Raw genomic sequence first — 16,527 nt, forward strand, 5'->3', positions numbered from 1 at the left:
AAGATTCCAGAAGACCGAAAGGGAAACGAAGTGGGGCGACGGGGCGCCGACACCACAGGGCCGCGCGGCCAAGGGTGGGCCTGCGCCGCCCTATGGTGTGGGCCCCCCCGTCAGCCCTCCGACTCCGCCCTTCCGCCTACTTAAAGCCTTCATCACGAATACCCCAGTACCGAGAGCCACGATACGGAAAACCTTCCAGAGACGCCGCCGCCGCCAATCCCATCTCGGGGGATTCAGTAGATCGCCTCCGGCACCCTGCCGGAGAGGGGCATCATCTCCCGGAGGTCTCTTCATCACCATGATCGCCTCCGGATCGATGTGTGAGTAGTTCACCCCTGGACTATGGGTCCATAGCAGTAGCTAGATGGTTGTCTTCTCCTCATTGTGCTATCATGTTAGATCTTGTGAGCTGCCTATCATGATCAAGATCGTCTATTTGTAATGCTACATGTTGTGTTTGTTGGGATCCGATGAATATGGAATACTATGTCAAGTTGATTATCAATCTATCATATATCTGTTGTTTATGTTCTTGCATGCTCTCCGTTTCTAGTAGAGGCTCTGGCCAAGTTGATACTTGTGACTCCAAGAGGGAGTATTTATGCTCGATAGTGGGTTCATGCCTCCATTGAATCTGGGACAGGTGACAGAAAGTTCTAAGGTTGTGGATGTGCTGTTGCCACTAGGGATAAAACATCAATGCTTTGTCTAAGGATATTTGTGTTGATTACATTACGCACCATACTTAATGCAATTGTCTATTGTTTGCAACTTAATACCGGAAGGGGTTCGGATGATAACCTGAAAGTGGACTTTTTAGGCATAGATGCATGCTGGATAGCGGTCTATGTACTTTGTCGTAATGCCCTGATTAAATCTCATAGTACTCATCGTGATATATGTATGTGCATTGTTATGACTTCTTTATTTGTCAATTGCCAACTGTAATTTGTTCACCCAACATGCTATTTCTTATCGGAGAGACACCACTAGTGAACTGTGGACCCCGGTCCATTCTTTACATCTGAAATACAATTTACTACAATACTTGTTCTTTACTGTTCTTCGGAAACAAACATCATCTTCCACACTATACATCTAATCCTTTGTTTACAGCAAGCCGGTGAGATTGACAACCTCACTGTTACGTTGGGGCAAAGTACATTGATTGTGTTGTGCAGGTTCCACGTTGGCGCCGGAATCCCTGGTGTTGCGCCGCACTACACTCCGCCACCAACAACCTTCACGTGTTCCTTGACTCCTACTGGTTCGATAACCTTGGTTTCTTACTGAGGGAAAACTTGCTGCTGTACGCATCACACCTTCCTCTTGGGGTTCCCAACGGACGTGTGCTTTACGCGTATCAGGGTGGTGTGGCTGCCTCGGCCACCCCCTCGACCTCTCCTCCCGACTATATTAAGCCTCTGACCATCCATGTGTGAGTAATTCCCCGCTGTAGGCTGTAGGGGATGGTAGGGATTGGGTGAGATTGTTCATGTAATAGCTGTAAGATTGTTATGGGCATAGTGCCTAGTATTTGTGGTTAGTATTTTTGACATTGTTGCAACTTGTTATGCTTAATGCTTGTCACTTTGGGCCCGAGTGCCATGATCTCATATCTGAACATGTTATTGATTCATGATGATAATTATTGTTTTTGATCATACCTGCAAGTTGTATACACATATCATTGTCCGGAACCCGAGGCCCTAAAGTGACAATAATTGGGATAACTGGAGGGGATGGCTATGATGTCAGGATCATGTGTGTTCATAGAGTGTTAATGCTTTGCTCCGGTACTCTATTAAAAGGAGTACCTTAATTACCAGTAGTTTCCCCTTGACGCCCCACTGCAACGGGCTGGTAGGACAAAAGATGTCGTGCAAGTTTCTGATTGTGAGCACGCACGATGGTTAGTTTATACTAGGATGCTTTTATAATTATTACCCGCAAATGTCCATGTCTTGCTTATTATATGAACTATCTCATTCATGCAACGCCTGTTCATCCATCCCTGTGCCTACAATATTTTAATCCTGCTGTCTACTGCAATCATCACTACTACCACTGCTATAAAACTGTTAGTACTGATAAAATGTTGCGAGCAAGTCTATTTCCAGGTGCAGGTGAATTGACAAGTCATCTGTTGAAGCTTATAAATATTATTTGGCTCCCCTTGTGTCGAATCAATAAATCTGGGTTTTACTTCCCTCGAAGACTGTTGCGATCCCCTATACTTGTGGGTCATCAAAAGTCATAGCGACTAACCTTTCAATGCAAATTACGTCGAAGTTCCTTTTACCTCACGATATACCTTGTCAAGTTATAGGCGAGTTGTCGTCATCCCTTTAATTGCTCAACTCTCTTCTTGGTCTGTGATATGTGATTCACTTGACTAACTCAATCTTAGTCGATCGCCTCGGTTAACACTTAACCGAGTCGCACATGTTCATGCTTTCCGAAGCATATCATCCGAGAGGGCCCAAAGAATATCTCTCCAAGTGGAGGGGTAAAATCCCATTATTGTTATCCATGTCACGCAGCTTGTTTTTCAGTCGATCCGAACATTGCCTTTATAACTACCTTCTTACAGAACAACGTTTGTCCGAACCTAAGTCGGCTGATCCACAACTTCGGATCATGCAATAACATCAGGTCTAAGGATTACACTGATTGATAGATGCAAATGCCGACTTTCTTGTTGCATATCACTGTCGGTGAGTCCGACTCGCTAAATACTTCAGTAAAGTCCTTGTAAGTCAGATTAGCACTACCACACTCTTGACAAGTGGTACCGAGTCATATGCTGACTTGAAAATTAGTCTAAGTCGTGTGTCGAGCACAAGCTCAATGACTAAAAACAATTTATTATGAACACCATAAATATATAGCTCCACAACTGAATCACGTATTCGATGATACATACAAGAGTTCATACAGAGACAACTTTACTTTATGAATACATTGGGAAATACATCATCTATGATTGCCTTTAGGGCATATTCAACAGTCTCCCACTTGCACTATAGTCAATCACTCTAGGACATCACATGTCCAGGCATCTAATACCCATTGATATTGTGTGCGCCTCATGCTTAGGTTGTGGAAGCGGCTTTGTCAACGGATCTGCAATGTTTGCATCCGTGTGTACCTTGCATAACTTGATATCACCTTCATCCACGAACTAGCGAATAAGGTGGTACCACAAGAGTGTATATATGTTTGTTTGTTCGGTGTTGTCTAGGTTTCTTGGCTTGTGCGATAGCATCATTGTTGTCACTATACACATCCAACGGATTGTACACGCCCCGCACCACATCAAAATCAATCAGGAAGTTCTTGATCCAAACTGCTTCTTCTGCTACCTCCGAGGAGGAAATATATTGAGCCTCTGTTGTAGATGCGGCCACCGTATCTTTCTTGCAACTCTTCCAACTCACAAAACATCCATTCATAACGAACACGTAGCCAGATTGCGAACGAGAGTCATCCGAGTCGGTAAGATAACTCACATCCGTGTAACCCTTTACACTGAGTTCCTCCTCACCTCCATAAACTAGGAACATATCCCTAGTACTTCTCAAGTACTTAGGATAGTTTTCACTACTGCCCAGTGGCTTTAGCTAGGATCAGCATGGTATATTCTTGTACAACTAGGAAACATTTAGCCTAGTACAAATCATGGCATACATGATGGATCGACCGCCAAACCATATGGGATCTCACTCATCTTGCTTTGCTCATCTGTTGTCGAAGGACACCGAGTCTTGCTTAGTTTGATGCCATGGGACACCGGTAAGAACCCCTTATTAGATGATTATGTGCTGAACTTCTTCAACACTTTGTCCAAATATGTACCCTGACTCCAACCTATGGGCCGCCTTGATCTATCTCTATAGATCATGATTCCCAGTATGTAAGTCGCCTCACCCAAGTCCTTCATTGAGAAACTTCTTTCCAATGATTCATAGGTTTCTTGCAACATCTCAACATCATTGCTAATCAATAAGATGTCATCCACATATAAGATCAGAAAATTCACTGAGCTCCCAGATGTTCCAACTCCAAGATGTTTGCTTCAATCCATACATAGTTTTAAATAGCCGGATATAGCCCGCTATAGCCTTTACCGCATGGTGCGGCTAACTGCATTAGCCCGCTAAAAGGTGTCAAAGTCCTTAAATAGCCGGCTATCGCCAAGCTATAGCCAGGCTATAGCCGGGCTATAGCTGTTTTAGGAGGCCACGGCTATAGCCTGTAGCCGGCTATTTAAAACATAAATCCATAAATGGATTTCCAAAGTTTAAATACCTTGTCACCATTAGCCGGATCGAAAAAACCCTCGGGCTGTATCATATACACGTCCTCGGTTAAATTTCCATTCAGTAAAGCCATTTTGGCATCCATCTGCCATATCTCATAATCAAAATAGGCGGCTATAGCTAACATGATCTGAACGACTTATGCATCCCTACATGTCGTGCTTTATAAATAGAAATATTTCCATCCATGTCAGTTTTGTGCTTAAAAATCATTTGCACTCGATGGCTTTTACATCATCAGGGAGATCAACCAGGTTCCAAACTTGATTTTCATCCATGGACTTTAACTCGGATCTCTTGGATCCAAGCCACGACATGGAATCAGTACTTCCCATCGCTTCTGAATAAGTTGTTGGCTCGTCATCGTCCAATGGCAATACATCTTGCAACCTGGCAGATGTTTGTGCCTCGGGGTGCTACTGCTGACTCAACCACTCAGGTACCATGACCAACTCGGCCTCCAAAGCTGTTGCCGACTCACCCCTGACTAACTAGTCCCTAATTTCTTCAAGTTGCATTGTGCGACCACTGACTCCCAGATAGAGAAAATATTTCTCGGGGAATACATCGTTCCCAACATCAAACACTTTGCCGTTTTCCCGCCCAAGGTTTCCCTTAGATACCTCATGAAAATACACTTATCGGACTTAGGTGTAAGCTTGTTCGACTGAAGTCGCTTGACAAATGCTTCACAACCCGAAATCTTTAGAAAAAAACTCGGCTTCTTGCCAGTCCACATCTCATGTGGTGTCTTATATACCGATTTTGATGGTACTCATTTTAGTTAGCTATAGTTTCCAGACGGTGACCCCAAAATGGCAAAGGTAGATCCGTCCGGCTTTCAATCGTACCATGTCCAACAAGGTCTGATTCCGCTTTCCCGACAAACCGTTTCTCTACTGCGTTCCCGGTGGTGTGAGCTAAACAACTATTCCACAACTCTTTAAGTGGTCATCAAAGTCATGGCTCATGTACTCTCCTCCATGGTCCGAGTGCAGAAACTTTATTTTCTTTCCGAATTGATTCTGCACCTCATTCTGGAATTCTTTGAACTTTTCCAGGGCTTCCGACTTATGATTCATCAAGTAGACATATCCATATGTACTCAAATCACCAGTGAAGGTAATGAAGTACTCATAACCACCTCAAGCTATCCTACTCATTGGGTTGCATACATCACTATGTACCAGCTCAAGTAAGTTAGGCACCCTAGCTCTCGCAACTCTTTGCAAAAGGTGCCTTGGTCATCTTGCGAAGAAGTCAGGACTTGCAAGTTGATGCATGTAAAATGCATACATGAACTTTGTACTTTATTAACATGAATTCCCACATATTTGCAACATATATGATGATTTTTATATTGATTTATGGGGATTTAGCAATGATCCCCTTTATTTGGGTTATAAATCTGCAAACCAGGAAAACCCTGTTTTGTGTATTTTTTACTTTCAAAGACCTATACGGAGTCAAAATGAGCTAGGATTTCTGGGGAGTCATTTTTCACCGAGAGAAGCATCATGGACTTTTGGACCAAACCTGGAGGGCTTGGAGGCCCAAAAGAGGGAAGGTGACGTGCCCATCCTGCTAGGGCGCACCACCCATGCTCTTTTGGCTATCGATCGTCCAATTCGCTTGATTCTTTCGTGAACCGGTGTATTTTGACCGAAAAACCACTAAATATATGACCCCCGGGGGTTCTCTAGAGGAGAGAGCTGCACAAACACAAAAAACACAAAAACAGAGCCTGCTTAAGCAAAGATTGGAGGGCGAAAATCCGCCGGATCCGCCGTCGGAGGGATCTCCACCTTCTCACACGTCTTCATCATCAACACCATGATCAAGGGGGATTAGTCCACCTCTATACTACGGGTTTATGGCAGTAGCTTGATCTACTTCTCTCATGTTCTTCATAGATCTTAGTACCATATGAGCTGTCCAACATGATTATGGACATATATGTAATTCCAATGCGGTGGATCTTTATTCTATGATATTGTGCTATGATATTTGACTCTACTTTGTGTAAGATGCATTGATAGATGCATATTATGTACCCCGTTCTTAAGTATTGGTTCTGATCCAACTTGTATGCAAGAACGTGTGTGGGGAGATGTGTGTGTTAGATGGAATAGCATGGTTTTAGTTATGGGATAGTGACAACAAATTCATGATCTATTATGGATTTGCCTTTTATTTTCCTCTCTTACTAGGGATAAAGTGAATGTATGTGCTATGTTCATCACGTGACAAAAGTGATGATCTTGTTTGTTCAAGGTAGCATGTTTGATATTCAAACATCATGTCAAAGTACTTATGGATATACTCTGTTAATTCGTAATACAAGATTGCATGGATTTTTCCCTTTCTTGTGGAGTATAAGAGAGATGTGTTGCATCATCTCTATGTTAGGACGTGATGCCCATATAAATGTGTATGTTACACATATTGAAGTTATATTCTTTATATCTGATTGATGAATTATTATTATCCACTATAACTTTCAAGAGAGAGTAGACAAGTGAGCCCATGAACCCCGGTCCTATTTTAATCATAAGACACACCTTTCCATTGATTTTTTCTTACTTTCTATTTGCTGAACTATTTTAATCCTAAAATACAAAATATTTAGTGCTTTTACTTAGTTTAATTTATTTTTCTAGTTTATTTTACTTCCTTTAGTACTTTATTTTACTATTACTAATACGAAACATTGTTCTTGACAACCACACAGTTGAGTTTGGGACACGAGGCTTTATTTTATTTTGCAGGATTTCTAGAAGAAGAGAGGGAGAGATACATCTCTACTCAATTCCCCGAGAGTTTGATATAACCCTTGAGTCAACCTTGTGGGGAAAATACTCTGCTGACACAACACTCTGCACTTGGAGTCCCAACGTCATCACACGTCTTGAACAACTCCAAATCAAATGAAGTTAGAAGACCATCATCATGGAGCTTCTTCATGCGTTTCCAACTTATATGACCAAGTCGATAGTGCCAGAAGTAAGTCATATTGAGAACATTGGTTTTAACCTTTTTTTCCATTCACATTATAGACTAACTTACAATCAAGATTCAAAATAGATAACCCATCCCAGGCGGGGTGCAAAGCGATGAAAAACACCATTCGAATATATGGAACAACCATTGTCCTTAATATTCCACTCATACCCCTGACTCATCAAACATGGGCAGATATAATGTTTCTACTAAGCCCTAGAACATAATAGAAATATTTAGTTCCATTAGGAATCCTGAAGGTAATTGAAGTTTCATTACGCCGACCACCAACGTAACAACTTTTGCTTTGTTGCCGACCTGAATGTCAACCTCTCCTCTTGCTACACACCTACTTCTTACCAGCCCCTGCAACGAGTTACATATGTGAATCTCTGGTCCAATATCATATACCCATGAGTTGTTAGGAGCATCAGCAAGATAAAGGTCTATAACATTTCATGCAAGCGTACCTGAGCTAGAAGTCATACTTCCACTCTTGGCCTTGTTAGCCAAATACTTCTTGCAATTCCTCTTATAGTGGCCCTCTTCCTTGCAATAGAAGAAAAGAGAACCGGCTGAAGAACCCGACTTAATCCCTGAAGCCTTGCTTTGGATTTGGTCTTCTACCTTGCTTCCCTTAGACTTTGCCTTATTCATCATCCAAGAACTCTCTTGAACTTAGCCTTATTCTGCACCATTAACACTTGACTAGTGCCTTTCTTGAGATCAACCTCTGCCTTCTTGAGCATCCTATGTAATTCAGTGAGCTTCTTATCCGTACCATGCATGTGGTAGTTCGAAATGAACTGTCCTTACTCACTAGGAAGAGATTTTGAAATTATATGTGTATAGCGAACTCTTCGCTAATAGGGAAACACAGCCTATCCACATACTACACAAAACTAACCATTTTGATTACATGCGGACCCAATGGATCACTGTCTTTGAGCTTGCAGCCCAGCAAAGCTTGAGAGACATGATACCTCTTGGTCTTTGTCTGAGCTTCGAACATCCGTTTGAGGCTTTCGATCATATTGTAGGCCTCAACATTCTCGAACTGCTGCTGCAAGTCCGGTTTCATGTGAGCAAGCATAAAAAAACCTGATTTTGTGGACTCGTCCCTAGCCTGACGGTAGGCATTATTCACGGCGGCTGCCGCATCATCATCGGACTCATTTAGAAGTGGTTTGTCTAGAACATGGTCTTTCTTGTTATGTTTCAGAACAATTCTCAGATTATGATATCAGTTTGTGAAATTAATTCCATTAAGTTTATCATTCTCTAACATAGTCCTCAAAGAAAAATAGGACAACTCAGGAGTGGTGTTGTTGGGTTCCATTGATCTACAACAGAAAATTATGCAAAAACACTGAAAGACGTATCCATAAAATAGAAAGCATATTAAACATTTTAATACTTATGCTCTCACCAGAACCAACACCCCTTCGATGGTCAGTAAGGTGATTCAGGACCCTAGATAAGCAAGTCGGCTTGTGAGATTTAGCATCACCGCTAGCCCCCGAGTGATCTAGGTAGAAAAATCCTTGTCAATCGCATCTCGTACAACTCATGTTGGTCGGGTGGCATCCCATGCCCCATCTCCCGACTCCCTTTGCCCCGAGGCCCACAAACGTTGTGATAGCCCTGTCTATCTTGCCAAGTGCTTCTGCTAAAAGTGTCTGGCACGATCCCACCTAGTTAGGAAGAATTGATAGCGCCCCAAGTTTAGGAGGCCGCTAACAATTCCTAACTTGTGATGGTGCATCAGTGGCGGAGCAACTGACTAGACCTTCATCGAGGGATTACTCTCCACCGTCTATCTCATAAAGGTAAAACAAAGTCATAACAAAAACACAGATAATAAAATTAACATGTGAAATGGTATGGCTCTCTTCATGATGATCTCCATCTCCACGAAGTTTTGTAAGTCGGCCCGCATTCAATACTAAGCATGCACCGTCATACTCCATCCCACCAGCTGCCAACTTGCATGCCATGTGGCTTCTTCAAAAGCTACACTAGCTTGTAATCACATAACATGGAGAAGTCTACACGCATTTCGTTATACCATAAAACTGTCAGAACTTTGGCTCCGGCCGGCTGACATACTATAGTTCGAAAATTACATGTAGATTACACATATCACATGCACACAAGACATACCATTCACAACACCATGCAAAAATAAGTTATGCATACATAGAATCGCATTTAACTGGGCGGTGTGAACCTCACAACGACATCTAAGGTGCTACGATTGCACGCAGCCGGCAGCCCTGCTATCCGGATAGCGAGCGGGGATCAAAGGGGTAGCGCCTATCGCGAGTGTGGGAAGCGCCCGACGATTTCAGAAACCACAGACCTAATATGCAACCATATCAAGTGATGAAGATGAGTATATAAGGAAAATGTCTTTCTAGAATATGTAGACCAAGACAAGTACTGGGAAGGTAAAATTATCCAAACTTGTGAAACAGCTGATAGTAAGTGATAAATATGAGTTATATGAAGTAGTGTAGACCATGATGAGTCAATCATGGGAGGTAAGGAAGAGTGATAGGAATAAAATATGTCTACCTACATGGTAGAGTTGTTAATCATATATGATTCACTTGAGAATCGTTATGTGATAGACTAGAATATCATAAAAATTTAGGAGGAGTTTGAGAAGAAGTCAGACGTTAAACAATAGTGCAAGAGTTGTGTTCCAAAACCATGGGAAGTGTGCCAAGCACATCATGACCATAGGTTTATGATAGAAACACTTGGAAGTATAGGAGCTATATTCCAATAGTTATGCATTTAGATTAGCTATGTTAGAATCTATAGAGATTATGTGAGGTAGTCCTTAACAAAATAGAAGTTAAATTAGTACTTCCAAAGAAAACAAGGTTAACCTTAACTATCCTAGACCACTTTGTTTCATGTTTATCTCATTGCAAATGAGCAATTATGATAAATGTTGAGACAAATAGTAGAAATCCACATATTCGTGCTAAGTATCACGATATAAACCTATCTTATGTGGTGTTATATACTACACATCAGAGCCTGATGTTTAGAGATGTCTTACTCAACCATTTTATTCAGGCTTATGATGGTATGTATTATAAGCACAAAGCTGAAACTTCTTGGATTTTATTGGATTTTCATTGTTTGACTAGATCCATACATGAAGTTTGACTTTGATATGCAAATGCATGTTGCAATATCAAGTTCTTACTTGATGTTATAGATCTAGAGGGTAATGGTATTCGTGTGAGGAAGTGACGAAGTCTGAATACTTTGAAGACAAGATGAAGGTTCATCAAAAGAAGGAAGCAAAATTGTGGGAAGCAACCACAATACTCTGAAGGAAGTGCCAATCAAAATTCATGCTTTGCCTCAACAGAGGATTACTTTAGTACATAAGAGCATGAAGGTGAGAAATATGGTGAATATGGAGAAGTAGAAGTAGAACCATAGTCATTATGGAAGAGGGAATGCATGGGAAATCACTTTGGATACTATATTCATAGTGATTTTCTTGCAAAATAGACCCTGAAGGAAGGAAAATGACCTATCAAACCATAGTAGATATAAGAAGACCACAGTTGGTATCAGGAGACCACAGTTGGTATAAGATCAATACTGCGAGATAAAGTAGAAGATGTCCAGACCAATTGATCTAAACCTATAATAGAGTACACTTTTAGATAACAAATAGCCACAATTGGTATCAAGTAATCCATAATTGGATTATTCTTACCAAGAAGTTGTGAACAAATAAAGTTTTGTCAGCCAAATAACTATGACTTATAATCATTTAGTCGAAGGATTCACATTGGATGTCCACAATTGAGTGGATACACCACAAACATTCTTTGCAAGACCGCAGAAGAAGTACAAACCATAAGTTAGAACCAGACTAATATTCTAACCATAAGCCCAATGGTTGGAAGAAAAGGAGTTGAAGACCATAAGAAAACTCTAAGGGGTAGAGTAAAGATTGAGTTGGATGTACAATAACTCAATTCTTTGAGGAAGATAGAAGTAGAAGACGGTCTGAACCGAGTGGAAGTTCGATCTTATTTTCATACGATTGTTGAACAATACTTTCAAAAGGATGTCAGATCAGAAGCCGAGGTTTATACCTCGAGGAAGTAAGAAGTGGATGATACGTCTCCGACGTATCGATAATTTCTTATGTTCTATGCCATATTATTGATGATACCTACATGTTTTATGCACACTTTATGTCATATTCGTGCATTTTCTGGAACTAACCTATTAACAAGATGCCGAAGTGCCGATTCGTTGTTTCTGCTGTTTTTGGTTTCAGAAATCCAAGTAACGAAATATTCTCGGAATTGGACGAAATCAAAGCCCGAGGGCCTATTTTTCCACGAAGCTTCCGGAAGTCCGAAGACGAGACGAAGAGGGGCCACGGGGTGGCCAAACCCTAGGGCGGCGCGGCCCCACCCCCGGCCGCGCCGGCCTATGGTGTGGGCCCCCGTGCCGCCTCTTGACTTGCCCTTCCGCCTACTTAAAGCCTCCGTGACGAAACCCCCGGTACCGAGAGCCACGATACGGAAAACCTTGCGAGACGCCGTCGCCGCCGATCCCATCTCGGGGGATCCAGGAGATCGCCTCCGGCACCTCGCCGGAGAGGGGAATCATCTCCCGGAGGACTCTACGCCGCCATGGTCGCCTCCGGTGTGATGTGTGAGTAGTCTACCCCTGGACTATGGGTCCATAGCAGTAGCTAGATGGTTGTCTTCTCCTCATTGTGCTATCATTGTTGGATCTTGTGAGCTGCCTAACATGATCAAGATCATCTATCTGTAATTCTATATGTTGTGTTTGTCGGGATCCGATGGATAGAGAATACTATGTCATGTTAATTATCAAGTTATTATACATGTGTTGTTTATGATCTTGCATGCTCTCCGTTTCTAGTAGAGGCTCGGCCAAGTTTTTAATTTTAACTCCAAGAGGGAGTACTTATGCTCGATAGTGGGTTCATGCCCGCATTGACACACGGGACGATGTGACAGAAAGTTCTAAGGTTGTGTTGTGTTGTTGCCACTAGGGATAAAACATTGGCGCTATGTCCGAGGATGTAGTTGTTGATTACATTACGCACCATACTTAATGCAATTGTCCGTTGTTAGCAACTTAATACTGGAGGGGGTTCGGATGATAACTCTGAAGGTGGACTTTTTAGGCATAGATGCGGTTGGATGGCGGTCTATGTACTTTGTCGTAATGCCCAATTAAATCTCACTATACTTATCATGTCATGTATGTGCATTGTTATGCCCTCTCTATTTGTCAATTGCCCGACCGTAATTTGTTCACCCAACATGCTTTTATCTTATGGGAGAGACACCTCTAGTGAACTGTGGACCCCGATCCATTCTTTAATACCGAAATACAAATCTGCTCGCAATACTTGTTTTACTATTTTCTCTCGCAAACAATCATCTTCCACACAATACGGTTAATCCTTTGTTACAGCAAGCCGGTGAGATTGACAACCTCACTCGTTTCGTTGGGGCAAAGTACTTTGGTTGTGTTGTGCAGGTTCCACGTTGGCGCCGGAATCTGCGGTGTTGCGCCGCACTACATCCCGCCGCCATCAACCTTCAACGTGCTTCTTGGCTCCTCCTGGTTCGATAAACCTTGGTTTCTTTCTGAGGGAAAACTTGCTGCTGTGCGCATCATACCTTCCTCTTGGGGTTGCCCAACGAACGTGTGAAATACACGCCATCAGTGGACTATAACTTGAGCAAATGAGTAATATTTACTCAGAAGTACGAAAGCTCAAGTAAGCTAAGTTTAATAAAGTTGGACGAAGGAAATATCGGAGACCAAATATAGCTCAAGAAGGTCAAAGACTGAAGGGGTTTGACCATACTAGAATTAGAGACTATATGAAAGATTCCTTTCATGGAACCAAGATGAATCAAAAGAGTTATAGGTATCAACTATAATCCATGATTGGACAGACTAAATGAGTCTAATCCATTCTTAGTAATATAAACCATCACGACCATTTCCATGGTAAGTACCTTACCAAGTACCATTATTGCAGTTTTGGTAGTGAGGGAAAACAAAGACCTATTTACCAATTAGGAGTATGTTATCAAATTAGTCTTCAGTTAAGACTAGCAGCGCTAGAAGAAGTCCCAATCATTGAATCTTCAATGAGAAAGGAAACAAGATTAGGATATTGAAAGAAATCATGGAATTGAAGTAAGAAGCCATGGCTCAGAGACAGACATTATTGGATTCTAGAAAGAATCTGGACAAGGGATATATTCAGTTATATCCAAAAGGATCACCATGGAGTTCGAGAAAAGTTGTAGTCTATACAAGTCAGATCCACACTCCGAAACGTGAGAGAGTTCAAACTTCGAAGACGAAGTTTAGTTTAAGGGGTAGAGACTGTAATATCCCAGTATTTGGGGTTACAAAAATAGAGGAAACAGATGTGTGCATTGCATTCATGCATAGAAAATCTGGGGAATTTTCGCGCTTTAAAGTAAAACAATCCACGATGAATCGAAGTTTCACTTGACCTTGGTGGAATTGAAGTAGCTCATCAAGTCAAGCGCTATAAACCTCAATGTGACCTTTGCTAAAACCTTGTTTTGGGTAGAGATGATTTGATCTAAAGGGTTAGATCAAATGGAACTAAAACCAACACAGTAACACTTTAATCAATGATCAATTGCTTGATCTTATAAAAGATCATAACATGGTATTCCTTGCCATAACATATGAACATATATTCAATTGTAAATCAAGTAACAATAAAATTGAGAAACTATTCTTAACTTATCTTTTCCATGTCTTTAACAAATAAATATTCCTACCATGAACCTCATGGTATTTCTTGAACTAAACTCTTGAACTTAACACCAACAAAATATTATCATTAAACCCTAGAGATGGGAGAGGTATATAACCATCAAAGAGATAAGAAGCAAACCCTAAAGTATTAACACTTAAATATTAAGCAACTACCTTGAGGTACAATTGAATTCACTTTAAAACTAAATACCAAATATAGCAAAACACAAGGACCTAAGTGCATAAAATCCACACCTTCTGATTTCAATCATAACTTATTAAATATATGGAATATCACAAAACTAAATTCGTTTACATTACGAATTATATTTCAAACTATTTGAATAAAATAAACTATGAGTATTTTGAAACTCATATGATCATGCCTTGGTGAAATCAAACATCACCAGTCAAAATTGGGGTATAATCCTTATCTTTGACATTTTGATCCCAATAATAATATAAATGCAATCACATATGATATAGTGACTTGATACGTCTCCGACGTATCGATAATTTCTTATGTTCCATGCCACATTATTGATGATATCTGCATGTTTTATGCATACTTTATGTCATATTTATGCGTTTTCCGGAACTAACCTATTGACGAGATGCCGAAGTGCCGGTTCTCGTTTTCTGCTGTTTTTGGTTTCAGAAATCCTAGTAACGAAATATTCTCGGAATTGGACGAAATCAACGCCCAGGGTCCTATTTTTCCACGAAGCTTCCAGAAGTCCGAAGGGGAAACGAAGTGGGGCCACGAGGTGGGGACACAGTAGGGCGGCGCGGCCCAAGCCCTGGCCGCGCCGGCCTAGTGTGTGGCCCCACCAGGACTCCACCGACCTTGCCCTTCCGCCTACTTAAGGTCTCCGTCGCGAAAAACCCTACCACGTTCGACGAAACCAGAGAAAACCTTCCAGAGCCGCCGCCATCGCGAAGCCAAGATCTGGGGGACAGGAGTCTCTGTTCCGACACGCCGCCGGGACGGGGAAGTGCCCCCGGAAGGCTCCTCCATCGACACCACCGCCATCTTCATCAACGCTGCTGTCTCCCATGAGGAGGGAGTAGTTCTCCATCGAGGCTCGGGGCTGTACCGGTAGCTATGTGGTTAATCTCTCTCCTATGTGCTTCAATACAATAATCTCATGAGCTGCCTTACATGATTGAGATTCATATGATGATGCTTGTAATCTAGATGTCATTGTGCTAGTCAAGTGGATTTTACTTATGTGATCTCCGGAGACTCCTTGTCCCACGTGTGTAAAGGTGACAAGTGTGTGCACCGTGTGGGTCTCTTAGGCTATATTTCACAGAATACTTATTCACTGTTATGAATGGCATAGTGAAGTGCTTATTTATATCTCTTTATGATTGCAATGTGTTTTGTATCACAATATATCTGCGTGCTACTCTAGTGATGTTATTAAAGTAGTTTATTCCTCCTGCATGGTGTAATGGTGACAGTGTGTGCATCGTGTAGTACTTGGCGTGGGCTATGATTGTGATCTCTTGTAGATTATGAAGTTAACTATTGCTATGATGGTATTGATGTGATCTATGCCTCCTTTCGTAGCGTGAAGGTGACAGTGTGCATGCTATGTTAGTACTTGGTTTGGTTATGTTGATCTGTCATGCACTCTAAGGTTATTTAAATATGAAGATCAAATATTGTGGAGCTTGTTAACTCCGGCATTGAGGGTTCATGTAATCCTACACAGTTAGTGGTGTTCATCATCCAACAAGAGGGTGTAGAGTCTAGCATCTATCTATTTATTCTGTTATGTGATCAATGTTGAGAGTGTCCACTAGTGAAAGTATGATCCCTAGGCCTTGTTCCTAAATATCGCTATCGCTGCTTGTTTACTGTTTTACTGCATCTGTACTTCCTGCAATATTACCACCATCAACTACACGCCAGCAAGCACTTTTCTGGTGCCGTTGCTACTGCTTATATTCATTCATACCACCTGTATTTCACTATCTCTTCGCCGAACTGATACGTCTCCGACGTATCGATAATTTCTTATGTTCTATGCCATATTATTGATGATACCTACATGTTTTATGCACACTTTATGTCATATTCGTGCATTTTCTGGAACTAACCTATTAACAAGATGCCGAAGTGCCGCTTCTGTTTTCTCGCTGTTTTTGGTTTCAGAAATCCTAGTAACGAAATATTCTCGGAATTGGACGAAATCAAAGCCCAGGGGCCTATTTTTCCACGAAGCTTCCGGAAGTCCGAAGACGAGACGAAGAGGGGCCACGGGGTGGCCAAACCCTAGGGCGGCGCGGCCCCACCCCTGGCCGCGCCGGCCTATGGTGTGGGCCCCCCGTGCCGCCTCTTGACTTGCCCGTCCGCCTA

This window comes from Lolium rigidum, chromosome 6 (genome assembly GCF_022539505.1).
Source record: "Lolium rigidum isolate FL_2022 chromosome 6, APGP_CSIRO_Lrig_0.1, whole genome shotgun sequence".
Classification (NCBI taxonomy): Eukaryota; Viridiplantae; Streptophyta; class Magnoliopsida; order Poales; family Poaceae; genus Lolium; species Lolium rigidum.